This window comes from Pagrus pagrus, assembly GCF_965226575.1.
Source record: "Pagrus pagrus genome assembly, chromosome: 16".
Taxonomy (NCBI): Eukaryota; Metazoa; Chordata; class Actinopteri; order Spariformes; family Sparidae; genus Pagrus; species Pagrus pagrus.
The window spans coordinates 29,425,076-29,441,724 of NC_140200.1; the positions used below are offsets into that span (position 1 = coordinate 29,425,076).

Sequence of the window (16,649 nt, forward strand, 5' to 3'; positions counted from 1 at the left end):
CAGGACGTGTGACTGCCTTTTATGGCGAGCCCAAAGCAACAACACATAAGATAATTCCCCTACAGGACCTAGATCCCTTATCCATTGACCACCTATAAAATGCACTCCCACATTGGCTCATTTTATGACTCTGTTCCTACATCTACAGTTTATCCAAGACAACCAGCATTAGTCCTGCTAAAGTGACCTTGATCGTTTAATAATAAATAATAATAGAAGGAGATGTTGAGATATTGATAACACTGTCGGCCATGGTTACTTCTTGGAAACTGCTTTAATTTTCATTCAGCACAAGTTTCATATTATTGATATCATGTTTTGACATCACTTGGGAATAAATGCCATTGTGTTGACTAACTGGTAAGGTTATCTGATTTTCATTATGACTGTGGTTCAGGTTTAATGAGAGTAACATTTTGATAAAGAATCTGTAGATGGGGCACAGGAAGTCTGTCCATATGTTGAACACCAGCTCCTTGATAAGCCTTTGCTGTGTAACTGAACATCATCACTTGTGCCTTATCAGTGTGCATAGACTAGGTCAGCTCTGTAAGCCTTTTAAACAAACCTGACAAAAATGATTTGCTCACATCCGTGTGTGTGAGAGGAGATCTGGTTATGAATGATGCTGCTGATATCGAGATATGTTAAATTCGATAAATATGATGGCAAACATAGTTTTTATGTAGAAGACAAATACCCCCTGTTGCATCTTGTTGTTAACCTCACAGCTGATGTCCGACTCCAGTCAGGATCCTCTTCTGGGGGATCTGGATTCCTGCACCAATATGCTGCCTGAGATCACATTCATCTCCTCCAGTGGCCGGCACTGTAAGCCCGGATAAGTTGAGTTTACTTGAAAAATTTGAGGAAACCGGTTGCCTTAAAATAATTAAGTAATGTGTAATTAAAACTTGAGTGGATTTAACTTAAATACTTTAAGTTCAATACACTGAATGCCAAGTTGATTAAACTTAAAATCTTTAGTAATATTAATTGCTTTGCACATTTACTCCACTTAGTATCTTAAGTTAAAGCAAAACAAAAACAAAAGTACAGTCTTTTTCTGTTTTATTTCAATAGCGGTCGACCGATAAATTTAACTGAATACAGAAAAATATTTGAAAATAAAAAATGCACATTGTCTCAGTTTGCTTAAAAAGGTCTGCATTCTTTTTTTTAAAAATTGAAAGTCCACAAGTAATCAAAAAACTAAACTGTATGAAAAGAAAACTTCTATGAATAAACAATAAATAAAAAGTTTTAGCTCACTTTAGTGCAATAGCAGACTTTATCAGCAGATAACAGCATCTCTTTGTTTCTGAGAGAGCACCAAAATTTGTAAATAATGCATAAACAAACAATGTTAGTGTAGTGCATAGAGTAGGAGGTTTAACTTTGCCCTGGCCCCTGTAATGATGGGAGAAATGTGTAAATATTAAGAAAATATTATGGTGACTGAGGAGATTAAACATGAGAGATAAAGAAGTTTTACAGGGCTTGAAACTACACTGTAAACCCAGATTTTCAAGTCAAAGAGATGGAGGTCATATTACTTAAATGTGTCTAATTTATTGACATTACTTGTTAATTCTGAGTAAACTGTACTTTGTAATGGCCTATCTTATTGTAATGATGTGTTTGAGCTTAAACAACTCAATATCATCAAGTGTTGCCTGTTACTAATAGCAACGCATTGACGTCACCCATGCACCCGCCAAAAGTGACAGAGTGGCATTGATGAGCTCTGAACTTTTTGAGACAGAACAGAACAAAGACAAAGAATTCAGCTGTATTTAAATTTTCGACAAGTGACGTTCTAGCAAGCAAGTTGTTCGACCCACGTTTGAAGCCTTCGGTGAATGACCTGAGTTCAGCCACAAAACAGTAAGTTGGAACCTTGCACTGGTTGCATGCCGTTGCAGTCCCGACTGCTAACTGAGGTAACTTAGCTACAGTATCTCATGAAAGTGAGTACACTCCTCACATTTTTGCAAATATTTTATTATATCTTTTCATGGGGACAACACTATAGAAATTAAACTTTGATAAAACTTAAAGTAATCTCTATATCTATCAGATATAAATCTGTATATCAAAGTTTCATTTCTATAGTGTTGTCCTCTGAAAAGATATAATAAAACATTTGCAAAAATGTGAGGGGTGTACTCACTTTCGTGATATACTGTAGTTATTTAAAAAAAAACTTAGCTAGTTATTAACAAGCTAGCAAGGTAGCTAACCAGCTAACTCTACCCCACACTCTCTTAGCTAACGTTAGCTATGTGTTCACTGGTAACGTTAGCTAGCGCCAGTAGCGGAAATTATATGCTGCTCCCAGACAGCTAATGCAAGTTAAGCTGAGCCGGACACCTGAAGCAGCTACCTATCGTTAGCTCGACCATGGACCAGCGAACGTCCCTGTAAGTTGGTGCAGATCCAAGCTGCCTTGCTAAAACGGATACTATTGTGTGACACCGAGTACGCATACGCGGAGTCCGCCCGGTCATAAAAATGTAGCTTTGCGCCGATGTGTCCGGCGACCGTCTGCTTTGGGTACACTTCAAGTCTGCCGCGGACTCCGCGTATGCGTACTCGGTGTCACACAATAGACTGCTCGGCAGGAAGTCTTCACGTCTACATGCTTTTAATGTGACACCGAGCTGATATGTCCTTTCGACTCTGAAACTTCTTTACTCTGTTGCTTCCAGACTGCTAAAGTTGAGCTGAGATGGTGAATCAAATCAAATCAAATCAAATTTTATTTGTATAGCCCAAATTCACAAATCACAGTTTGCCTCAGAGGGCTTTACAATCTGTACAGAGACGACACCCTCTGTCCTTCGACCCTCGATTCGAGTGAGGAAAAACTTGCCCCAAAAAGAGGCCCTTTTAACAGGGAAAAAAATGCGGAAGAAACCACAGAGGAGGGATCCCTCTCCCAGGACGGACAGACGTGCAATAGATGTCGCATGTACAGAGCAGATCAACGAGATCACAATGTATACAATTATAATGGATGGTTGACAGGAATGAAAGTACATAAAGAGGTAAGAGTTGTGTGAATTAATTGAGCCCTGCTCTGAAACTGAATTTTTCACCCACCTCCGAAGCAGACACTTGAAAGTTAACCAAAAGGTTCAGTGTCCATATGCAGGCTGTAGATTTGAGAGCAGTGTGTATTCAACTTTCAATGCACATAAAAGTAAAGCACATAGAGAAGACAACTGGAAGATGTTCAAGAAAGAAATAGTTAATGTTGACATAAGTGATGAAAACAAAGACAGTGATGTTGCAGATGAGCAAATGCCAACTGAAGACACGGGGGAGATAGATGATGTCAGTGAAGAAGCTTGTGAGATAGATCTTCATGATTTGGAAAACCAGTTAGAGCACAACTTGACTGCACTTTTTTTAAAGATGCAGACTATCCTCCACATACCTGATCGCTCTGTACAGGAAGTTATCAAACAGCTTTGTGATATACATTATTTGTCAGAGCCACTTCTGCATCATAAGGTGAAGATGATTCTCAAGGAGTATGATTAACAGGATACGTACCACAGTCCTTTAAACTAGCTGTAATTAGACCGCTCCTTAAAAAGCCTAATCTTGATCCAGAAGCTTTAGCCAACTATAGACCTATATCCAACCTCCCTTTCCTCTCCAAGATCCTTGAGAAAGCAGTCGCCAACCAGCTATGTGACTTTCTTCATAACAATAGTTTATATGAGGATTTTCAATCAGGTTTTAGAACACATCATAGCACAGAGACGGCACTGGTGAAAGTTACAAATGACCTCCTAATCGCTTCTGACAAAGGACTTGTCTCTGTCCTGGTCTTAATAGATCTTAGTGCTGCATTTGATACCATTGATCATCACATTCTACTACAGAGACTGGAACACTTAATTGGCATTAAAGGACCCGCATTAAACTGGTTTAAGTCCTATTTATCGGATCGATTTCAGTTTGTATATGTTAATGATGAGTCATCCCTGTATACCAAGGTTAGTCATGGTGTTCCTCAAGGCTCCGTGCTTGGACCCATACTATTCACCTTATATATGCTCCCTCTAGGAAATATAATTCGGAAACACTCCATAAACTTTCATTGTTACGCAGATGATACCCAGTTATACCTATCAATAAAGCCAGATGAAACTAATCAGCTTACTAAACTCCATGCATGTCTCAAGGACATTAAGACCTGGATGACCTGCAATTTTCTGCTGTTAAATTCTGATAAAGCCGAAGTTATAGTACTTGGTCCTAAACACCTTAGAGATGCATTATCTAATGATATAGCTAGTTTGGATGGCATTAACTTGGCCTCCAGCACCACCGTCAGGAATCTGGGAGTTATCTTTGATCAAGATATGTCCTTCAACTCCCACATAAAACAAATTTCAAGGTCTGCATTTTTTCATCTACGTAACATTGCAAAAATCAGGCCCATCCTGTCTCAAAAAGACGCAGAAAAGCTAGTCCATGCATTTGTTACTTCCAGGCTGGATTATTGTAATTCTCTATTATCAGGCTGCCCTAACAAGTCTCTAAAGAGTCTCCAGCTGGTCCAGAATGCTGCAGCACGTGTACTGACAGGAAAGAGATCATATTACTCCTGTATTGGCCTCTCTGCGCTGGCTCCCTGTAAAATCAAGAATAGAGTTTAAAATCCTTCTCCTCACTTACAAATTTGTTAATGGTCAGGCACCATCATATCTCCAGGAGCTCATACTACCCTATCACACAACTAGAGCATTACGCCCCCAGAGCGCAGGATTACTTGTAGTTCCTGTAGTGGATGCGCCTACTGCTATGGCCATGCCTGACCATGGATGCGCCTACTGCCATGGCCCTGCCTGACACCCACCACTACTGTCGCTAATATTAGTCATATCTCTGTTACATACGTTCCACTACTATTATTGTAATGCATTACTACATACTCTCCTTACCGTTAATCACTACTACTGTTATCACTAGTAATCACATTTCCATGTGCATTTCATTATTATTGCTGTAATACCTCTATGTACTTTCATTCCTGTCAACCATCCATTATACTTGTATACATTGTGATCTCGTTGATCTGCTCTGTACATGCGACATCTATTGCACGTCTGTCCGTCCTGTCCGTCCTCTTCCTGAGGTTTCTTCCACATTTTTTTTCCCTGTTAAAAGGGCTTTTTTGGGGGGCAAGTTTTTCCTCACTCGAATCGAGGGTCGAAGGACAGAGGGTGTCGTCTCTGTACAGATTGTAAAGCCCTCTGAGGCAAACTGTGATTTGTGAATTTGGGCTATACAAATAAAATTTGATTTGATTTGATTCCGTGATAGATGAGTCCATTGTGAAACAGGTGAGCAGTGCTGTTTCAGAGACCAACATGATGACAACATTTTGCGGCAAAGATGGTTCCTTAGCAACCACAAAAAAGAGAGCATCGTATGTGTCTTAAGAATTTCCGCTGGTAATGCCTGTAGAGTATGTAGTTCACAAAGATTAGAAATCGGTTGTATATGTTCCCATGCAGCAAATGCTGCAGAAGTTGCTGAGCAGGACAGATGTGTTAGATAAAGCAATGTCTGAAGAAATACATGTTCCAAATGAATACAAAACTCATGTAGATGGTGTAGATGTGATACTCACAAAAGTGTTTTGTTGAGATATTGTCACTGCTATCATTTTATTTTATTATTTTATCCTGCTAAGTAAGATTAAGAAAGAGAAACACACAGTGACTTGAGGTTGCGGGAAACGGACACTGGGTGGCAGCACTTACCAGCGGCGTCACTGGGACTCTTCGTGGTGCATTGCGGAAGTGGAGCTCATAATCCGAAGGACTTTGAGAACGAGCAGTAGCTGTCCTGTGTCACTTATTGCTGTCCTGTGTTTCCAGGTTGGTTATCAACTTTTTCTCTGACTTCAGATGTTTATAAGATCATATGAATCCCCGGTGATGTGTGGTCAAGAAATTAGAAGCTCGTTAAGTGTGTAAACAACTAAAGTGCCACGGTAGGCGGCTATTGTAGTGGCTAAGATGGCCTCCGTCGCTGTAGTCAGTCTACTTTTGTGTATTTTCTTTTGGCTCCTCGGCATTTGTGATGTAATACTGTACCTGTGAAAATAAGTGTGTGTGTGGTACATCAGTCTGAAATGGACATTTGTGGGTTACTATGTGTGGAAATGTTATGTGTGGAAAGTATTAGTATTGTGTGTGGAGTGTGTTATTCAAAATGCTAAAGCTAATGCTAATGGCAGGTTAAAACCAGTTACGGTTGCAGCCCTGGTTAAAGGCGCGCACGTCAAATATAAACAATTATATGGTTCAACTACTCATGGGTTAAAACAGCAAGTTATGGCCAGCCATGTTTATTAGTTCGGTTTGTGTCCATGTAGAGAAAGTGTGAGATAGTTAAGCTGCAAAAGAGATTCATTCTGTGATATTAAGTGGACACTTAATGTACTCGATGTACCTAGTGTACAGTTACTACTCTTTTGATGAGAGGATAAAGAATGTGTGTTTGAACGAGAAGTGATGACATGATTAATGATAGAGGACATGATTAAGTGAAAATGTTTCTTTGGTTTAATACAAAGTTGATAAGTTTATTTCATGAGGAATATGTGAAAAAAATACATTTATGTGAATGTCATTCAAATGTGGTCAATATACCAGTGCAATGCAAACAAAGTAACAGAAATGATTCATGATTGCAGTTGAATGTTTAACATGAATGTGAAAATAAAGATAATCCCAAGGACTTGGAGAATGAGCAGTAGCTGTCCTGTGTCACTTATTGCTGTCCTGTGTTTCCAGTCAGGGTTATCTATCTGTCGGCGGCCTAGCTGGGACCCGCTACAGACTCTTGGGGGCTCGTCCGGGATACTTCGGTGCCATCTACTGGACCGGAAGCCGAGTAAGGTCGATGACAACGCCGATCAGCAACTAGGAGGGAGGCCTGCATCATCCAGCCGCCGACCAACAGCCCTATCCAGCCGTGGGGACTGCGACCGTGGACGAGTGGAGGTCTGTGATCCAGAGTCAACTGTGCCATCATCCGACGGTGTTGCCAGCCCTGAGGGGAACGAGGAACCATCATGTCAGATAGTGGGAGGAGAAGCCTGGTGTCGGACATCAGGAAGAGCTTACTCACCTTGTCAGCTGAAGAGCTTCATCGGGTCGCCGGAGCGGTGGATCCAGCGTTGGATGTGCACCAGACAGAGCTTAAGGAGGGAGATCAGGAGGTGTATTACAACCACATTCACTCGTTCATGTATAGCAAACAGTTACTTGAAACAGAAGACCAGGGAATGGCCCAGTTGCTGGTGTTAAAAGACGCTATTGATGATATAGTGAAATGTCGTGACAATGATCTGCCACTGCTAAAGGTAAATGATGATTCTGAGGTAAATGCTGTGCCAAGTGGTGAAAAGTTTGTTGACCTTGCTGGTTTGTCTGATGGTTCTGTCACTTTCCAAACACCTCCTAAAATCACCACAGACACCCACATTCAGAGTCACCACACACCCATTTCAGTCAGTACTGCATCACCTAGTGATATTGCGGCACCAGATTTAGGCTCAGTTAAAGCTACAGTGTTAAATGCACCTGACACAGCGAACGCTGATTTGCTTAAAGTGCTCGCTGGCTATGAAGAGCTGAGCAAGAAACTCATACAGTGTATACCAGCGCATGTTACACCACCACAGACACATTCGCCCCTGCCCTCTGTCCTGTCCAGGCAGCCGAGCAGCAATCCACTGGGTGAACCGGCCTCCCACTCAGCTCGCGAGGGGATGGTGTCCTCGAGGAAACTCAGTTACCTACCCAGGAGAGAGTTCAAAGTTCAAGGCGGTCAGGTTGGTGATCAATCCTCTGACATCACCTACAATAATGTCTGCAAGCAGATTGATGATGGAATCAGGGAGGGATTTTCCGATTCAGAGATCGTTCGTGGTGTGCTCAAAATCATAAAACCAGGCATATTCAAAGAGATGTTGATAAATAAAGATGACATAACGGTGGCTGAACTCAAGGGGTTTCTTCAAACTCACCTAAGAGAAAAAAACAGCATGGAATTATTCCAAGAGTTGATGTGCACGAAACAGGAAGAGAACGAGACACCACAACAATTTCTCTACTGGGTGATGGGTTTAAATCAGCGCATCCTATTCACATCAAAACTGGCTGACACTGACATTAAATACTCTGCTGGTACAGTACAAGATGTTTTCCTGCATACAGTATACCAAGGCTTTGGACACAAACACACTGACATACGCAGAGAACTCAAACCTTTGTTGTCAAGCAGCGGCGTCACCGATGAGATGATCCTTCGTCATGTGATGAAAATCACCAGTGAAGAAAATGAGAGAATGAAAAGACTTGGCTCTTCCCGCAGACAGACGGTAACAAACACGCATAGTGCACAACTCGAACCTGATGGGGTAAAGAGACCTAACCCAAAGTCAGAGAGTGTAGAGTCCAAATCGAACCAAGCAAAACCAGATCCCCTGAACGACCTCACGACCAAAGTAGAGGAGCTCACCAGACTTGTTGTGACCATGCAAAAACAAAATGAACAACAGCTAACACACAAGTACAGCCAGAATAGGACACAATCTAAACGTGGAAAGTCCTATGGTTGCCCAAGCTGTGTGGAACGAGACAGACAAGACTGTGAACATTGTTTCATATGTGGGGATGATGGACACCGTGCAGCCGGCTGTCTGAAACGGCCAAAGAGGCAGGGAAACTTCAACCGGCCACTGGAGGGGGACATCTAGTGACCGAGTCTGAAAGTAAGTCCCAACCGGTAAGCGAGGCCAAAGGGACAAGACACGTCCCTCCTCACCCCCGACTCCAGTAACGATAAGTACACAAAGTCACTGCACACAAGTAGCACAGCCCCCTCCTCAACTACCACGTGTAGCTAAAGCCAGAGCTGTTGCTAACTTCATTGGTAAAAAGGCCCTAGTTCAGAGCTATCTAAATGGCTTACCTGTCACCTCACTGCTCGACTCCGGGTCACAAGTCAGTATAGTCAGCCGTGCCTGGAAAGAAGAATACCTACCTGACCTCAGCACTCACCCAGTTTCCGAGATCTTAGGGGAGGAGGAACTGAGAGTCACTGCAGCAAATGGTGGTCTCGTTCCATATGATGGGTGGGTTAATATTACAGTGAACTTGCCAGGGAATTTGGACCCCAATCTGTCCATTAGTGTCCCATTTCTCATCAGTAGCTACCCCATGGACAGACCATTGATAGGCTTTAATGTTTTGGAAGTGTTAATTTGTGGCCAACCAGAGAAGCTAATGCCAGTACTTGTTAGCCTTCTTAGCAATGCCATATCTGTCCCCAGCGAAACAGCTGAAGCCCTCGTCAACTTTGTTCAGACATCAAAGCTAGTAATGCAGCAGGGGCGTGTGAGAACAGGGGCCAAAGACATCGGACTCCCAGCTGGTCAGGTATCATGGGTGAAGTGTCGGGTCCCTTCAAACATCGATGCCTCTACCCGATTGGTGTTGTTCGAAAGGGATGAAGACAGTCTGTCGTCTGGGCAGTGGGATATAGGGCCAGGTTTGTTACAAATCCAGAATCCAACCAAACCCTATGTCACCATTCCAATTGGCAACAACACCAATCATGACATCACAATACCAGGTAAAACAGCGCTAGGGATCCTGCAGCACGTTGAAAATGTTTTGGAGGCAGATATCCTGGACAAATCACAGCCTGCAGCAATTGTCAGTGAGGTCACCACCACCCATGTCAGCAGCTTAGATTCACCCCTGTGACACCCACCTGTAAACCTCGACCACCTGGAGAAAGAACAGCAGCAGTCCGCAAGGAGGATGCTGTATGAGGAATCAAACGCTTTTGCAAGAGATGGAGATGACATCGGCTGTATCCCAAATCTGCAAATGGTGATCAACCTCAAAGACGACGTCCCTGTGCAGAGAGCGTACACATCCATTCCCAAACCACTGTTTAAAGAGGTAAAGGAGTACATTCAAGACCTCATTATAAAGGGATGGATAGTGAAATCTAAGTCTGCCTATTCTGCCCCAGTGGTGTGTGTGAGGAAGAAGGACAGCACTCTACGCCTCTGTATAGATTATTGCCTCCTAAACCAAAAAACAGTACCTGACAGGCATCCACTGCCCCGAATACAGGATTTGACGGACACGCTGGGTGGATGTTCAGTGTTCAGTATACTTGACCAGGGTAAAGCTTACCACCAGGGGTTTGTAGCAGAAGGGTCATGCCATCTCACCGCCTTCATCACACCCTGGGGTCTTTACGAATGGACAAGAATCCCATTCGGACTTTCGAATGCACCTGCGGCTTTCCAGAGGAGCATGGAGGAGATGTTGGGCTCCCTGCGAGACGAGTGTTGCATCCCGTACTTGGATGACCTACTCTGTTACTCCAGATCCTTCAGTGACCACGTCGAGGTGATTCGCAGGGTACTTGTAGCACTGCAGCACCATGGGGTGAAGCTACGGACAGAGAAGTGCGAGATGTTCCAGAAAGAAGTCCGCTATGTTGGACGCTTGGTGTCGGCCGAAGGAGTTCGAGTTGACCCCAAAGACATCGACGCGGTGCTGGCTTTAAAAAGCAAACTGCCCCAAACAGTTGGTGAACTCCGACAGGTCCTCGGTTTCCTGAGCTATTATCGCTCCTATGTACAGGATTTTGCTAAAATGGCGAAACCGCTGTGTGAGTTGCTCCAAGTTAAGTCCTCAATGCCCCAACTCCTTCCACGTCACTGCAAGTCCAAGGGTCCCCAACTCCCATCCAAAACACCTATTGAGTGGAAGGCTGAACACCAAAGCACTCTGGAAAGGCTAATCAGTATGCTGACCAACCCCCCGGTCCTCGCGTACCCCAACTTCGAGGAACCATTCGTCCTGCACACCGATGCGTCGGAGAAAGGGCTCAGCGCAATCCTCTATCAGCAGCAAGGTGGGAAAATGCGAGTGATCGGATATGGATCAAGAACTCTGACACCGGCGGAAAGGAACTACAGACTCCACAGCGGAAAACTCGAGTTCCTGGCTCTGAAGTGGGCAGTGTGCGAGAAATTCAGAGATTATCTCTTCTATGCTCCACATTTTACCATCTTCACTGATAATAACCCACTTACCTACGTCATGAGCACTGCAAAACTCAATGCAGTTGGACATCGCTGGGTTGGAGAATTGTCAGAGTTCCGCTTCAACATAAAATACAGACCTGGAAAGAACAATATCGACGCTGATACACTCTCATGCATCCCACTTGATTTTGACAACTATGTAGCAACATGCACTGAGGAGCTGTCTCAGGACGTGCTGCATGCAACCTGGGAAGGAGGCAGAGCAGCTCTGAAGAAGGATGTAGCATGGATAGCTGCACTTTACACCTCCTCTGCTGATGTGATGCCACAGCCTCATCCACTTTTGCCTGAAATAAGCCTCGAAGAGCTAGCAAAAGCCCAATGGGATGACCCTGAGATAGGGGAAATAATAAGACTGAAAGAGACCAATAATGTTCTCACTAATGAGGTCAGAAGGTCAGTGGGCAGGCTCACTCGCAAGCTCCTTCATGAGTGGAGTCAACTACATTTGGAGAATGGAGTCCTGTACCGCCGGACATCAGAAAGGAAACAGTTGGTCCTACCTGTCAAGTACCGGTCAGTTGCCCTGAAACATCTCCATGACAACATGGGACACGTTGGGACAGAACGTGTGCTCCACCTCGCCAGAGAACGTTTCTATTGGCCGTACATGAAAAAATGTATAGAGGATTATGTCACAAGAAAATGCAGCTGCATAAAACAAAAAAACCCACCACACATGTTCGTGCACCAATGGGTGGCCTGACCTCGTCTTCCCCTCTTGATCTGGTTTGCATAGACTATTTACACCTGGAGAAGAGGCTTACCCAACCAAGAACAAATCAGGACAAACTGCAGCTGAACGAATATACAACGACTACATACCCCGTTTTGGCTATCCAAATCGTCTCAACAATGATCAAGGACGTGAGTTCAAAAACGACCTTTTCCGCACCCATGGAGGGCTGTCAGGGGTCGGACACTCACGGACATCTCCATACCATCCACAGTGCAACCCCGCTGAGCGGTTCAACCGCACATTGCTTCAGATGTTACGGACGCTGACAGACAGAGAAAAGGAGAGATGGAAGGAACATTTACCACAAATGATGCACGCATATAACTGCACTCGTCACGAGTCCACTGGGTACTCACCTCATTACCTGCTCTATGGACAACACCCTCGTCTCCCTGTGGATCTTTTGTTCGGATTATTGGAAAGCACCGGATCAGTGACACACAAAGGATATGTGGAGAAATGGTCAAAAAGGATGACAGAAGCGTACAAGATAGCAAATAAGACCAGCTTGTCATCAAGTGCAAAGAACAAGTCCTACTATGTCCAAAAAGCGAGGGGAGTGGTCCTTAAATCAGGAGATCGAGTGCTGGTTCGGAACATGGGTGAGCGAGGAGGACCCGGTAAACTTCGTTCCTATTGGGAGAAGAAGATTTATGTGGTGAAGGAGCAAATCTCTGATAATCCTGTATATGTCATTCATCCTGAGGGAGACCCAAGTGCGAGAAACAGGACCATACACAGAAATTTGCTACTTTTAGTCAATGACTTACCTGTCGAGGGCCCAGCGCAGTCAGCTGATCCAGCTTTAACACCCCCTCAGAGACAAAAACAACCTCAACAGAGGGCAAGCTCGACTGACAAGGATATGATGTCAGACACTGATGATGAGGATGAGGGGACAGGAGGTTATTGGTTGAGAACACCTGTCGTCAGGATGGAAAGTGATCAATCTGGACCTGGCAGACCAACAGCCTCAGGAGGAGGGCAAATGTCTGTATCACAGCCATTTCCTCCTGCAGCAGTTCCTGTTCAGATCCCGAAGAAACCATCCATGACCCACAAGGAACATTCAAATGCAGTACCAAGGAGAGGAACTGAACCTGTGGATGCATACTTACCGGATGAGACAAACCTACCTGAAAGAGACAATACACACACGGATGAGACAAACCTACCTGGAAGAGAGCACAAACAAACCCCTGTAAAAGGAAGAGAAGCGGAATTAGTGGGTGATGAATCGCAGACGTACCTCAGCCTGAAGAGGATGAGCAAAATGACCATGTCGAACAAATACAGGTGGAAAGAGCGGACTCTCCCTTTATAAGGACTTTGCCTGTAGAAGATGAACACAGAGAGGTGAGGAGGTCAGCCAGGGAGAGGAGACCAAGACCAACTTTCACTTATGAGTCACTGGGCCAACCTTCAATACAAACCCATGTAGATTCTATCTCCTCACAGATAGCCTCCCTGCCTTTCATGCCACACATATAACCAGACAGTTCATCTCACCTGCTCCTTACACGCCACAAATGTACATGCCTTACACATACTACATATCATTCAACACACAAGTTTATTGAAGGAATAACAAATGAAAACAAATTTTGGGTCGTAACAAATGTCGGGAGCCATTTTTGTTTGTCGGGGTGGATGTGATACTCACAAAAGTGTTTTGTTGAGATATTGTCACTGCTATCATTTTATTTTATTATGTTATCCTGCTAAGTAAGATTAAAGGAGCAAAAAGCGAAATCATTTCACCGCTAGGTTTGCTGTTGAGCACTGCCTGTAGACCAAAACAAAGTGTGCCATTAGCCACACCTCCCTCTGCCTCTGCTCGCCACCAACACCTCCCCCCCCTCCCCTCCACACACTCCCCCACTACACCCCCGCTCGCTTCGAAGATCTAGCTACACCGAGCAAAACATCACCATGGCGAGTAACAAAGTAAGTAATTTATAACATTATAATGTTTATACTGGTTTGTCCGTAAATTAATCTTTATGTCACTAATTTAGTGAGTCACCATTAGCATCAAACGTTATCTATTCGCCGCTAATTGCGTTAGCAGACAGTTCAACGTTAGTAACTTATTGACAATATGACGGCAGTGAATAGCTTTCCTGCAAATACAATCTACCGGTAAATTAGCCGCAATAGCTGAAAAGTAATTTTGTAGATATCGGAATAGTTGCTAAAACTGTCTAAATAAAAAAAAAGACAACGATTGTAGTAGTTTTGTCCGTTTCTATGTATTTATGCCTATAACTTATTTATCCACCTTCCAACATTTGCTAAAACTAACGTTACATTGAAAATATGACCAGACTAAGACGTAGGCTACGTGTGTTCTGCTAATTAATATAATGTGAATTCAGCCAAGTACTGCAAAGTTTGTTTTACTACTTTTGACCTACATTTGACCGCACGTTATGTTTTGATTTTGATCTAACTATTTAGAGCAGCAGCAGCAGCAGTGACTTGTCTCCTGAGGCTGGCTGTAGCGAGTGGCTATCATCTCAGAAGACAGGGAAAAAGGGACGAGGGCGAGGGCGAGGTCGAGGTCGACGTGGAGCCCGCGCCAAGGCCGGGGCTGAATCTACTGGTCAGTCTACTGGTCAGTCCCGTACCCGCAGGCGAGAGAGGAGCTCCGTGGAGACATCCCATGAGGAGCAGCAGAGGATCGATGCCCTGCGTGCTGGCAGGACAGAGGAAACAGAGGTATATCAACTGTACCTATATCCACTACGTTTGAAAAAAAAATCTAAAAATATAAGCATATTATGGCTAATTATATCAATGTTTTTGTTCATCTTTTACAGAGGCAGCTTCAGCAGTTGTCCCTGGATGAGTGGAGGGAGCTTGGCAGGGGACTCTTTGAAAGACAGCCCGGACTCATTTTTGATGCCCTGATGATGCATCAGGGTCATCCTGGTGCTCCTCCATCTGCAGGGGTTCCAGGAGTGCCATGGTGTGTCTGTGGGAATTGTAGGGAGATGCCCATAGACTTGGAACGAAAGTGCTGTGGTCAGCAGCCAGCCCAATGTATCAGCAGACTGCCATCTTTCTCCCTGTACTGCCTTGACGCTGGTATTCTTCGCATACACAGAAACTACAGAGAGGACATCACTGCGCTTGGCATTGCAAGGGAACCTGGGGATGACAACCGCGAGTACCGGTACGCTGCATATAGATCTTTTATCTATTGGCAGCATGGTGCAGTGGGGCGGGGAAACCGTTTAGTCATCCCTAGCTGCTGTGTATGGCAGATCAGGGACAAGTGGCCAGACCCTCATGGACGGTATACAGGCTTTACTCCAGGGCACTAGAACTCTAAAATCTGTTTTCAAAGTTCTCAAAAAATCTGCAACAGATGCATGCATCATCAAAAGCAGTTCAGACCTGCAACAGTTGAGCAGATCTTAGCCATTTTTAGTATTATTGTTATGTTTTTGTTCTTTATTTGTAAATAAATACATATTTTGAAGTCATGGTGTGCATCACTTTCATTCACAAATAATGTAATTATAAAACACTATTACAGTATTCTGTTCTGTGGTTAACGCAGGGTTCATACATGTGAATTTGAGGTGGTGTTCAATCATCTTACCCCAGTGATAAGTCATATTAGCTCAATATCCAGTTTTTTGTTTCTATGGCAGGATACACATAGGAAATCAACAAAATTTAATTTCATAAAAGTTACACCTATTTGGAAGTGTACTGTGCATACCAGCACAGCTGAAACATTGATTGGTTATTATTAATTACACTATCCATTCATTAATGGAAGTACAGAAGAACAAATCAAACTTCAAATTTGAGCTCCGGGTTGCTTTGGTAATCTCCTACAGTAAACTGAATTTTGAGTTGTGGAGAACAAGACTATTTGTAGTGTCATTTTCAGTACTCATTATTTCATTTTTCTGTCATCTCCTTGTTAACAACACTTAGGTTATAAATGATGTAGGGCTTCAAGCAAAGATTACCGAGTTTATATGAAGCAATATCATAAACATACTTATTTTCAAGAAAAGATTACTTCAGAACAACCATTTCACTTGTTTTTTATTTTTTATGTTCATTGACAAGTTATGAAGATGAAGAGTCTCCAGCGGTCGCAGCTCCTGTTATCACACAGCATCTGTATAGTGAGACAACAACAAGCAAATTAGTCAGAAGAAGTAAGCACTTACATTAAAAAAAAAAGGTTTTTGCTCTGACATTACAACAACTCCAGAATTGCTTACCATCACCTCTTCTGAGTTGTGTCTTTGCAAGTTCCGCAGTGGGTGGTGGGGGAATGGGTGGGAGTAGGCCAAGTCTTCTTGGGTCATCTGGGTGCTGGGGTCTTCTTACGGGCATCCCCTCACCTGAGGACAGTCTCTTTGCCACGATCTTGGTCTGCAGTTCCTTGATGTATGCATATGTCTTAGGAGTCTTTAGGGCATATACACTCCACCGCTGATCGTTTTTTTTGTAGAGCCTTTTTAATCTGAAACACCGCATACAATTTTGGAAACTATAAAGTTACTTCCAAACCACATGATGGCTGCATTTTCATAGTTATCATCCCCAACACTAAAGACAAAAATATTTATCAATATGTACATTTTGTGACATGAATTGTAAATGTCGTCGTGCGAAAATGAAACTCACATCTTCTTGCCATCTTTTGACTGCATTGGTGCTCTTTGGAGGTGAAAGTTGTAGTCCAAGGCAGCAAGAAGAACTCTGGCT

General features: G+C 43.5%; 1 long non-coding RNA gene across 1 annotated transcript; it reads right to left on the reverse strand.

Annotated features, from left to right (window-relative positions):
- Nucleotides 1–15,959: 15,959 nt before the first annotated feature.
- On the reverse strand, nucleotides 15,960–16,259 carry LOC311271326. Its single transcript, XR_014624405.1, has 2 exons — nucleotides 16,160–16,259; nucleotides 15,960–16,053 (listed from the first exon to the last, which is right to left on the reverse strand). It is a non-coding gene; the product is annotated as an uncharacterized lncRNA (long non-coding RNA).
- Nucleotides 16,260–16,649: the final 390 nt, after the last annotated feature.